This window comes from Diabrotica virgifera, chromosome 6 (assembly GCF_917563875.1).
Source record: "Diabrotica virgifera virgifera chromosome 6, PGI_DIABVI_V3a".
Lineage (NCBI taxonomy): Eukaryota > Metazoa > Arthropoda > Insecta > Coleoptera > Chrysomelidae > Diabrotica > Diabrotica virgifera.
Window position 1 is genome coordinate 139,098,010 of NC_065448.1, and position 13,403 is coordinate 139,111,412.

A 13,403-nucleotide genomic window follows, 5' to 3' on the forward strand; every position below is an offset into this window, starting at 1 on the left:
AAAAATTTAAACCCGACCTTTGCGGCCTCTGATAGCATAGATCATTACCTTTCCAACGCATGTTTAATTTTGAAAATCGGTTGTACCATCCAAAAGTTATCGAGCTCAGAAATATGACTCAATTTTTATTTAAAAAATGGAAAATGTTTGTGGATATGTATGTTTGTTTGTATGTATTGTTATATTTCTATTTGATATGAAAATTAAATTTTGATAATTATAAACAAAATTCAATTTAATATAAAATATTTTCAATTTTCTCAACCACGGGCATATAAATTTAAAACAACCTGTATACAACAAATTGTTATATGTAATTTTAAGAAGTGATTAGAATAAGCGTACGAAACTCGAAACAATGTGCTTAGATAAACAAAGTGAATGACGCGTACCATTATCGTTCTTCTCGGAAGGTCGATCATTAGCCTATGCTAAATAAAACTCAGTGAAATAGATGATAGTTCATTATCGTTTTTCGCGGAAGGTTTCGATCATTAGCCTATGCTAAATAAGACTCATTTGAAAGAGAGAATAGGTCATTAAAATTTGTAAATAGTTAGAAAGTATTTTAGAATGGGAATTAAATATTTTCTTTTGAAATCCATTAAGCATATTTAGAAAGATTAAAAATTGGTTTTGAGGAATATTACGAATGAGAGTTGGTGGTGGAAGATTGATTTGTGAATCTGGAAGGGATATTTAGAAAGTAGGGGAATGGATGACAAAGTGAGATCAGAATGTTTTGAGCTGTCGAGAAGGAAGTCGAGTAGTAGACGGTAGTGTACGGAGAGTGAGAAAGCCGGTAGTTCCGTGAGTGTGGAGTATCTATCGTGGAACGAGAAGTAGGCCAGGTCGAGAGTAAAAGAACCTCCTTGAGCCAAGAGTGTCCCGGTAGCTGATAGCAGTTTCGAAAAAGGTAGAACACAGCATCACGACCGAAGCAGGAACGAGAGCTATTCGAGCTAGTTTTTCAAAGGAGTACATTACTGGAAGCCAGAACGAGGTTTGATCGCAGCCAAGGATAGCAGGAACGGGTTTTGTGTGAGGACACTTTCAGTTCACCAGGAAAAGGTCAGTCTCATTTGTTTGGACATGAATGTATGGGTTTTTCGTATTAAATTCCACATAAAAATTGAATAACATAATCAATTATATCAGAAAAGCTTCATCAAACTTGAATAGAGTTGTTCCTAATAACTCCTAATAGTTAAATGTTAATAAAAACTTTCAATTGAAAACCAAAAGGAAATAAGATTCCCATTTGTAAATGTTATGTTTAAGAATAATAAGAAATAGCAAATATTAAGCATTGATTGCCTTTTAAATAAAATAAAAAATATTTTGATTATAATTGTAACCCATATGTGTATTTTTTTTACTCTTTTCTTTTCTATCCCGATTAGGAACCATTAAGAAATATTTAGAAGCCACGAAAGTAAGTAATTAATTTATAATTCGCCCTGAGATTGAAAACATATTGATATGTGATCTGGTTAATTAATTAGATTAGTATTAATACATTGATTAAATTAAGTGACATATAAGAATATTATCTCATATAAAAAATCAAGATCACAACAACTGTCGTCCAACGTGGAAAGCATTGTAAAGTATTTCTAGTGGCAAATTTGAAGGATAGAAAGAGTAAAGCCGGTATTTGAAAATTTATATGCCTGTGGTAAAAAGTGAGATACTTACATTTGATAACATAAAATTTTAGATCTCTTTAGGTACAAATTTTACATAACTGATTTAATATTTTATTTTTACGATATTTACATTTGATATTTATTGACAATTTATAATATTTGGGTGAGAAAAAGTCGTTTTGGTAACATACTAGTAAAATTTCACATTTGGCGGGGATAGTACTTCTTGAAAACAAATGTCTGTGACAAGAAGCCAAAGCAAGGACAACAAAAAACAAAAAGAATATTCAGACCAAAAAGATATTTTAGACACGACAATCATGGCATCAGAACAGCAAGAATTATCAGGAATAGATAAACTATTACAACTGATGCAACTCCAGTCACAAAAAATGGATGAAACACAACAAAAACTGGATGACAATCAAAGAGAAACAAAACAAGCAATAGATGAAACAAAAAGAATAATGCAAGAAAATCAGAAGGAAACAAAACAAGCAATAGAAGAGAACAACAAGAAAATGGAGGAACGCATAGGAAAGTATGAAAAGGAAATAAAAGGATGTTTGACAACAATGAAAAACGAGATGAAAGAACAAGAAATAAAAATTCAAAATAAAATAAAGGAGATAACAAACTGCCAGAAAAAGGAAATAGAAAATTTGGAAAACAAGTTTGAAAACGCTATTCAAGCAATCAGAGAAGAAATGGAAAGAAAGATTGCGGAAATCAATATTCAACAAAATGGAGGAGAAAGAAGAGAAATGGTTATACATAGCACAGATGAAGTGAAGATAAGGTTTGGCGGGGATGTAAGAAGATTACACCCAGTGCCGTTCATAAATAGCCTGAAAAAGAAAATACAGCACATCGGAAATTTCGAAACAGCAAAAGAAACTATCAGAAACCATCTCAAAAATGAAGCAAGCCTATGGTTCGATTGCAAAGAAGAAGAATTTGACAGTTGGCAAGAATTTGAACAAAAATTTTTGAATTATTTCTGGGGAAAAGTCCAACAATTGGAAATTAACAAGGAATTGCAAAATGGGAAATACAATGATAGGATGGGTATATCAGAAAGGACATATGCATTACAAATTTACTATAACGCAAAACATTTACAATATAATTACTCATCGGAACAATTAGTCGAACTGATTGCAAGACATTTCGAAGAAACGCTGGAAGACCATATCACATTGCAAAACTACAAAGACATAGATAGTTTATGCCAATTCCTACAAATAAGAGAATTGCGTTTAAGAGAAAGAAAATCAAGAAGGTCGCGAGAAGATTACAGGCCCCGAGAAACACAGGAGTACAGAGATAGAAATGAAAATAGGAGGGACGATACAAGACGAGATTTTAATCCCAGAAGGGAAAACGAAAATAGAGACAACGGAAGAGGAAATTATGAACAAAGAAATAGGCAATGGAATGAGGACAGAAATCGAGAATACCAGAATAGAAACACCACACGCTCAAATCAAGAAAACAGAAATAATGGTAGACAAAATGAACAGGGATATCGAGAAAACCGAAACAGATCCGACAGACCAAGAGAAAATAGAAGAGAAGTAAATAATACCCAGACAGATGAATATGACGGAGAGAGACATTATGACGAAAATATAAACAACGATGAGCAACCGGCGTTTTTTCACGACGGCGCTCACTAAAAACCAAAAATCAAACAGGAATTTTTTGTAACCCCAAGGAGTTTATTAAATTGGCAAGAAACAACGAAAAGAAAAATGGAGTTAATTTAAAATTTGTGGATGGATTTATCAACGAGAAACCAATTAAAATTATGATAGACACTGGATCTGAAATAACATTGGTCAACAGAAAACTGATAGAAGAAGTTAACTTAACAAATTTAATTCACAAAATACCTAGGGTAAATTTAGTGGGCGCAAACAAACGGACATTGGCAACTATAAATGAAGGCATACGAGTAATGGTACGACTGGGTAAGAAGATGTATGCACTACAATGTGTAATAATGCCAAACATGTCACATGACATGATAGTAGGAGTTGACGAATTGGCAGAAAAACATGTAGTGATAGATTTTAAAAATAATACGATGAATCTAACAGAAGAAAAAGAAGAAGAACAGGACAAGGAACAGGAGAAACAAAATACGGACGAATCAGGTAAAGAACAAACAGTGGAAATGAATTTGGCAACGAAGCAAGGACAAAGAAGAAAAGGGAGAAAAAGTCAGAAAAAGACAAAAGAAAATGAAACCTGTGGCTCCTCAAAAGAAGAGTTGAGCCCAGAAGAAGAAAATTTGAGAGTATCAGAAACAAAGGAAACCTGGGATTCCTCAAAAGAAGAGACGAGCTCAGGAGAAGAAGAAATAAAGCAAAAAAATGAAAGCGAAAAAGATATGATCGAAACAGTGGCATTTGAAGAGGAGGCATATGAAAACGTGGATGCAGAATACACGGTAAAAGTATGTGAAAAATCTGAGGAAAAAGACAGAAGATCAATATGGGAAAAAGGGAAAGACAACATAATAGCCGACACTCTAACACAGGATGAGGACACTGAAAATAAGGAAACAATTACTCTACAGGTGGGACTAATTAGAGTAATACAAGAAGAAGGGGTATAAGACGTAGATTAAAGTAAGGAAATATACAGGGAGTTGGTTTTGCCTCGAGAAAATTTATTTCAAATGCAGATAAATTTTATCGAATACAAGGCGGGGATTTGTTATATTTCTATTTGATATGAAAATTAAATTTTGATAATTATAAACAAAATTCAATTTAATATAAAATATTTTCAATTTTCTCAACCACGGGCATATAAATTTAAAACAACCTGTATACAACAAATTGTTATATGTAATTTTAAGAAGTGATTAGAATAAGCGTACGAAACTCGGAACAATGTGCTTAGATAAACAAAGTGAATGACGCGTACCATTATCGTTCTTCTCGGAAGGTCGATCATTAGCCTATGCTAAATAAAACTCAGTGAAATAGATGATAGTTCATTATCGTTTTTCGCGGAAGGTTTCGATCATTAGCCTATGCTAAATAAGACTCATTTGAAAGAGAGAATAGGTCATTAAAATTTGTAAATAGTTAGAAAGTATTTTAGAATGGGAATTAAATATTTTCTTTTGAAATCCATTAAGCATATTTAGAAAGATTAAAAATTGGTTTTGAGGAATATTACGAATGAGAGTTGGTGGTGGAAGATTGATTTGTGAATCTGGAAGGGATATTTAGAAAGTAGGGGAATGGATGACAAAGTGAGATCAGAATGTTTTGAGCTGTCGAGAAGGAAGTCGAGTAGTAGACGGTAGTGTACGGAGAGTGAGAAAGCCGGTAGTTCCGTGAGTGTGGAGTATCTATCGTGGAACGAGAAGTAGGCCAGGTCGAGAGTAAAAGAACCTCCTTGAGCCAAGAGTGTCCCGGTAGCTGATAGCAGTTTCGAAAAAGGTAGAACACAGCATCACGACCGAAGCAGGAACGAGAGCTATTCGAGCTAGTTTTTCAAAGGAGTACATTACTGGAAGCCAGGACGAGGTTTGATCGCAGCCAAGGATAGCAGGAACGGGTTTTGTGTGAGGACACTTTCAGTTCACCAGGAAAAGGTCAGTCTCATTTGTTTGGACATGAATGTATGGGTTTTTCGTATTAAATTCCACATAAAAAATTGAATAACATAATCAATTATATCAGAAAAGCTCCATCAAACTTGAATAGAGTTGTTCCTAATAACTCCTAATAGTTAAATGTTAATAAAAACTTTCAATTGAAAACCAAAAGGAAATAAGATTCCCATTTGTAAATGTTATGTTTAAGAATAATAAGAAATAGCAAATATTAAGCATTGATTGCCTTTTAAATAAAATAAAAAATATTTTGATTATAATTGTAACCCATATGTGTATTTTTTTTACTCTTTTCTTTTCTATCCCGATTAGGAACCATTAAGAAATATTTAGAAGCCACGAAAGTAAGTAATTAATTTATAATTCGCCCTGAGATTGAAAACATATTGATATGTGATCTGGTTAATTAATTAGATTAGTATTAATACATTGATTAAATTAAGTGACATATAAGAATATTATCTCATATCAAAAATCAAGATCACAACAGTATGTATGTGGAAAAGTTAAACCGATCTGAATTTTTTTTCTGCGTTTCAAGAGGGTGTGAGGGCTGATTCAGAACCGGTCTAATTTTTGACTTCTGACTACCCGTAAGTTAGCTAGAGGACTAAGTAGGTACAAAATAGCATATTTTTTATGCGTATATATCTTAGGTTCAAGAAAAGACAGGAAAACCGCAAATACACCAAATTAACAGGGTTGAGTTAAGCTTTCAAATGGCCCTTAAGCGATCAAGCTGAGACATACGCACTGCTCACCATAGCCAAAAAACTGAAAAATTAAACTTTGAAAATTTTGGTTTTTCGACAATTACTCAAAATTTCAACCTACGAATTGCGCCAATAACTGAGCGTTTGTAGAAGGACTCAGGACGCGTCTAACGGTGTATACCTTATATCTGGGAAAATTCGAATTTTTAAGTTATAGGGTTCATAAGTATGATCAAATCTATTTCTTATGGGAAAAACGGTTTTTCAAGCTCAATAATTCCTGTAATACGTTCAGTTATCATACTCGATCTTGGATGCATCAGATACTACTTGTCAATACTTTTCAAATTCATGTTTAGTGATCAACATCAGGTAAGCCGTTCAGAAATTATAGAGCTTCAAAGGTATAATTAGTCCGGGAACTGAAATTTTTCACTTCGCAATTTTTACAGAATGGATAGATTTGTTTAAAAATTTGACAATAAGTAGTGGATAGTCCAAGGATCAAAATCTATATGATGCCGAAAGACGCTTTTACCAAGGGGGTAGTTGCCACCTCATCTCGAGGGTGGAAATTTTTTTTTTATATTTTGACCGCAAATGCTGGTAAAAATATTAATTATAAACAAAAAATGTTCATTATACATTTTTTTGATAAAATTAATAGTTTTCGATTTATTAGTTATCGAAGCTGTTAGTTTTATATCGGAAAGATTACCAGATAACGGCAGTTCTCGCCAGTGGCGCAGAAATACACCCCCCTACACGCGACACTATTATATACACGAAATTTTCAATTTTCTAAATCTGACTTAATTGAAAATTGTGCCAACTCCCATCTTCAAGTTCAGAAAAAGACTCACCCATTCATATGTCAACCATCCATTTTGGTCCAAGGGTGTCGATTTTACGGCCCTTCCTATTTAGGGTCTGTTTTTCGTTCTGGTCCCCAAAACTCCCAAAAACTTCGAAAATTTAAGTCCAACCTTTGCGGTTTCTAATAGAACTGATCATAACCTTCCCAACGCATGTCTAATTTTGAAAATCGGTTATACCATTCAAAAGTTATAGAGCTTAGAAATGTGACTCAATTTTTATTTAAAAAAGGGAAAATGTGGATATGTATGTATGTGTGTTTGAAAGTTAAACCGATTTGATATTTTTTCTCTGTATTTAAAGAGGGGGTCAGGGCCGATTTAGAACCGGTGTAGTTTGTGACTTTTGACCACCCATAAGCTAGCTATAGGACTTTGTAGGTACAAAACGGCATATTTTTTGGGGGTATATATATTCCGATCAAGAAGAGGCATGAGAACCGCAAATATATCAAATCAATAGTGTTGACTTAAGCTTTCAAATGGTGTCCAAGCCGTCAGGATCAGACATACATACGGCTCAGTATAGCCGAAAAACTGAAAAACTAAACTTTGAAAATTTTGGTTTTTCGACAATTACTCAACATTTCAACGTACGAATTGTGCCAACAACTTAGCGTTTGTATAAGGACTCAAGACGAATCTAACGATGTATACCTCATATCCGGGAAAATTCAAATTTTTAGGTTATAGGCTTCATAAATATGATAAAATCTATTTTCTGTGGGAAAAACGGTTTCGAAAGCTAAATAATTCCTGTACCTAATAGCTTCAGTTATCATACTTGACCTTAGATCCATCAGATACTACTGGTCAATACTTTTCAAACTCATGTTTACTGATCAAAATCGGTTAAGCCGTTTAGAGAAGTTATTAAGATACAAAAGTATAATCCAATTAACGATTATTCCCCAAATGGTTTATGAGTTGTAGTGGTTACGACGCTAAATTTGATCTGGCAACGGGCAATTCGACTTCATTTACCGGCCATCTCAATATATTTTTTTTTCAATCTATTTCGAATAGAAAAAAATCTAGTGTACATTCGATGGACACTAGATGATTTGGGAGATAATGCAACAAAGGTGACCATTTATAAAGCTTGACGTGTAATAGAGGAACATTGCATTCAACTTCATACATTTAATTTATAAATAACTTTGAAAAACTCCTGATACAAGAATAAAAAACCGCTAAACGCCGTAAAAATGAGTGGCGCATAAAATATTCCAGCTACAAAAGATCTGATATGAATGTTACGTGGCGCGAAAATGGATTTTCATTTGATGCAAAACAAAAATTTAGTTTTATTTTAAAAGATTTTTCCATAATATTTGCTAAATTTGAAGTAAACGCGCCACAAAAGAGTTTCAAAATTCAAACTGTATCAAAGTTAGGTAAGTGTTATTATTGGGCGTCCATTCTTTTTCTAAATATTGGTACTTTTAGTTGGGTTAAGTATTGGTATGTCAATGATGTTAAAAGTTACCGATACATTTTCCTCATTTGCCGATGTAAAAAAAGGCATTTCGGAACTTGGAGAAAGTACATTTACTACGTCTTGGAAATGAGATGCACGTACTATTGCTAGCAGTAAAATTAAGAAGTCGATAGAAAGCTCTTTAATCTATTATCAACTTGTTTATGCATGCAATCATGGTGAAAGGAAGTTCAGGAGCGATGGGGAAAAAATTCGGCAGTCTTGGACATTCAAAGAAGATTGCCCAGTACATGTACGATTCAAGGCATTGTTGTCGTATAACCAAAAATAGTCTTTTGGAAGAGTTTATAAACAGCTTGTTTACAATTATTTCAAGTTTAGAGACAGAGAGGGATCATAAGGCAGTTTATGGTATTTTAAAGAAACCCGTCGATATGTTTCTAGAAGATTCTGATGAAAAATATTTTACATTGCTCACACATGAAGCCTCGAAACATGTTTTAAGAAAAATTCGTAATTCTAAACAAATCAGAGATATTACAATTTTTGCAGACGGTGATTACATCATTACCGATAGTCAGGGTTCCACAAATACCTACTTCTGTTTCTTCGTGCAACTGTGTAATCTATGATTCAATGATTTTACCTTGCTATGCTTGCAAGACGGTATTTACAATTAGAGCTTTTTGATAAAATGATCGTAAATAATAGATGGACAATAGACTATTATAAAAATACCTAACAAACATTAACGTCTTTGATTGAAGAAAACGAATCGACAGAATATGATCAAGTATATTCAAATGGGAAATAAGCCACAATTTTACCTAAAAATGATTTTATTAACGTTTCGACGCCCAAGTCGGGTGTCGTTGTCAAAATACAAAATAATAATAAATAAACAAAAATGTTGTTGCTTAGTAAAAAATTCTTCTAATAATTTATTTAATCTGACTCATTTATATAGGCAGTTCAGACATTCTCGCGTTAGAGATTCCATAGTAAATCACGAGGGAAAACCAGGAAAAACCTCGTGATACTATCCCGACATCGTAAGTATTTGGGTTTACATTTAGTTTACTCTCAAAACTAATACCAAATTCTGACTTGATATTTTAAATTTTAAATAATACTAAAATACTAAATATGCACTAACTCGATATGTTACTGATTTACTAATTGTGGTATTTTCTTTCTATTGACTTCCTCCTTTAATATGGGTAACCACATCCTACTGCATTCTACCGAGGAATTTGCGACACAATTGGTTTCATTTAGCATAATTAGAGCCGCTTCTTTGATTTTTCTCTTTTTACTATCTGCTTCTTTTAGGACTATACTTGAATCTCTCCACTGAACTCTATGTTCATTATCCCATGCGTGTTGACATATTTGAGATCTATCAAATTCTCTATTTTTTTATATAAGACTGATGTTCATTTACTCTAACGTCTAATGGTCTTGACGTTTCACCTATATAAAATTGTTCGCATTCACAAGGTATTTTATAAATACAATTCTTTGTTCTTTCTTGTTCACTGTTAGGTTTAGTTTTAGATAGAATAGATCTCAATGTGTTTGTTGTTTTGAATGTTGTTGATATGTTGAATTTATTTCCTATTGTTTTAAGTTTCTCGGATAGTCCTTTTACATATGGTATTGATATTTTCCTCGTATTATTTCTTGTGAATGTTGTAGGATCCCGTTCTAAGTTGTTCTGTTCCATTCGATCCAATCTTGACAATTCCTTATTTATAAACGATATGGGATAATCATTTTTTAATAAAACAGATGTTAACAATTGTTTTTCTTCTAAAAATGAATTTTCGTTAGAACAAGTAATTTTGGCTCTATCATATAAGAATTTAATGATTCCCTTTTTAACGTTGATGTTATGATTTGATTTGTAATTGAGATATCTGTTGGTGTGTGTTGTGAATGCGAACAATTTTATATAGGTGAAACGTCAAGACCATTAGACGTTAGAGTAAATGAACATCAGTCTTATATAAAAAATAGAGAATTTGATAGATCTCAAATATATCAACACGCATGGGATAATGAACATAGAGTTCAGTGGAGAGATTCAAGTATAGTCCTAAAAGAAGCAGATAGTAAAAAGAGAAAAATCAAAGAAGCGGCTCTAATTATGCTAAATGAAACCAATTGTGTCGCAAATTCCTCGGTAGAATGCAGTAGGATGTGGTTACCCATATTAAAGGAGGAAGTCAATAGAAAGAAAATACCACAATTAGTAAATCAGTAACATATCGAGTTAGTACATATTTAGTATTTTAGTATTATTTAAAATTTAAAATATCAAGTCAGAATTTGGTATTAGTTTTGAGAGTAAACTAAATGTAAACCCAAATACTTACGATGTCGGGATAGTATCACGAGGTTTTTCCTGGTTTTCCCTCGTGATTTACTATGGAATCTCTAACGCGAGAATTTCAGTGCCACCGTTGCATTTGGTTGTCTTTTTAAAGACATATCACATGCTATGATTTTTTGTGGCGTATATTCTTGAGTTGGGATTGATTTCATGTAATCGAATGAACTATCTTTTAGTAAAGTCGTCCCAGGAACGCAACTCATCAATTATTGGCAATATCATTTTAAAGTCGACTACTTTAAAATGTATAATACGTGTCTGAATTGCCGATATAAATGAGTCAGATTAAATAAATTATTAGAAGAATTTTTTACTAAGCAACAACATTTTTGTTTATTTAGTATTATTTTGTATTTTAACAACGACACCCGACTTGGGCGTCTAAACGTTAATAAAATCATTTTTAGGTAAAATTGTGGCTTATTTCCCATTTGAATATACTTGATTATAAAAATGCCACAAGAAAATAGCTTCAGAACAACACGACAGAATATGAGTTAACAAGTAAATCTAATGATAATATGTCAATATCATTGACCACACAAGGGTATCGATCACCAAGTTCCTATGTACCAAGAAGAAAAAAATGTCTTTTGTTATGCAATGAACTAGCAGATTTAACTGCACAACGTACGGGCATATTATTTGAGCAAATGTTTAATCTAGTAAAAAATCTCAAAACACTGTGGGCCAATGATACTGTTGTTCTACTTACACCTATATAATATGTTACAGACGAAAATGACACGCAAGTTATTATTGACAATAATGATGAAGTTGCATTTGAAAATCACACGCAAGTTATTATTAAAAGTAATGATGAATTTGTATTTGAATGTGAAAATAAGCTGTGTGGTGAGGTGGGTCGTCAAGAGATAAGTAGGGTAGATAACGTGGAAGGGAATATACAAGAGTCAAGTCCAGAAAATGAACTTCCTATTACTCACCAAACTCTTCAAGTGAAACGATGAAAAACTCCTGATACAAGAATAAAAAACCGCTAAACGCCGTAAAAATGAGTGGCGCATAAAATATTCCAGCTACAAAAGATCTGATATGAATGTTACGTGGCGCGAAAATGGATTTTCATTTGATGCAAAACAAAATTTTAGTTTTATTTTAAAAGATTTTTCCATAATATTTGCTAAATTTGAAGTAAACGCGCCACAAAAGAGTTTCAAAATTCAAACTGTATCAAAGTTACTCTTTTGTGGCGCGTTTATTTCAAATTTAGCAAATATTATCGAAAAATCTTTTAAAATAAAACTAGAATTCTGTTTTGCATCAAATGAAAATCCATTTTCGCGCCACGTAACATTCATATCAGATCTTTTGTAGCTGGAATATTTTATGCGCCACTCATTTTTACGGCGTTTAGTGGTTTTTTATTCTTGTTATAATGTAAGGAAATTAATGCCTTGTATTCGGATTTCGGATGCTTTCATAATAGACATTCTTAAATTAAACCTATATTTTTATTTTATTACCTGAGTGAGTTGGTGAGGAAAGTACCTACCGGATTAAGAGGAACCTTTAAATTTGGTGAGGAAAATACCTGTCGGATTATATGTTTTTACTGGTTGGTGAGGAATTTATCTCCTCCCGTTGTAGATTGTTAGCCTTCATTGTTTTGACTAATTCTCTTCCTTTTGTAGTTGTAATTCGTGAGCCCCAAGTGACATGTTTAGCATTATATTCTGCAAAGAACCTGCTGCCAAGTGTATTGAAAAAACCTTCAAACTGTATCTGCTTGTTATTATGTTTGGGTGGGTAGTATATGGCGGACATTGTTATATGACCGTGCTCATCCTCGATTGTAACACTAGTAGCTTGTAGGTAATTTTTTTTTAATTTCTCTCTTTCGTAATGTTTGATGTTTTCTTTTATGATTATAGCAGTACCTCCATAAGATTTGTTATCTGGATGTTTTGTGAAGTATAGCTTTTATTTCGGAATACAAAGAAAATTTTTATCTGTAAAATGTGATTCAGGAATCATCATTATATCGATATCTTGCTCAATGAGGAAGGTTTTTATTTCTAACGCGTGTTGTTGTAGGCCATTGGCATTCCAGATAGCTATTTTATATTTGGGTTGTACTGTCATTAAGCTAATTTACTAACGACTGCAGTAAGTAAATTTAACATTGTCCCAATTTGCTCCATTAGTTTGGTTAACATCTCCTCTAGTTTAGCCATGCTGTTGACAGGCTGGATATTTTCTGGTATTGTTTGACTGGTTTGTACTTGGTTATTTGTTACTTGGGCATATGTCATTCCAGGTTGTCTATATCTGTTAGCTGTTTGTTGATTTTGTGGTAAAGCGTTGCTTTTCTCTCGTAGTGCAGGATACAATTGTTGCTGTAATTGTTTGTGTACGTTGCAGCCTCTGTAATTGGCAGGATGATTCCCTCCGCAGTTGGCGCATTTTACATGTTCATCTCTTGTTTTGCGAGAACAATCTTTTGTTTCATGTTGTCCTGCACATTTGACACATTAGAAAATCTTCTTGCAGTAAGCTTTGGTGTGACCAAAAGCTTGACATCTAGTACATTGAGGTATAATCTTCTTGGTGTATAGAGGTTCGCATTTAACGATATTGTTTCCGAGGTTCGTAATATTATATACCTCCTTGTTATTTTCATTGGGCTTAATATCAATGTAAAACATAGGCAAGGCTATTTTTGTAATTCT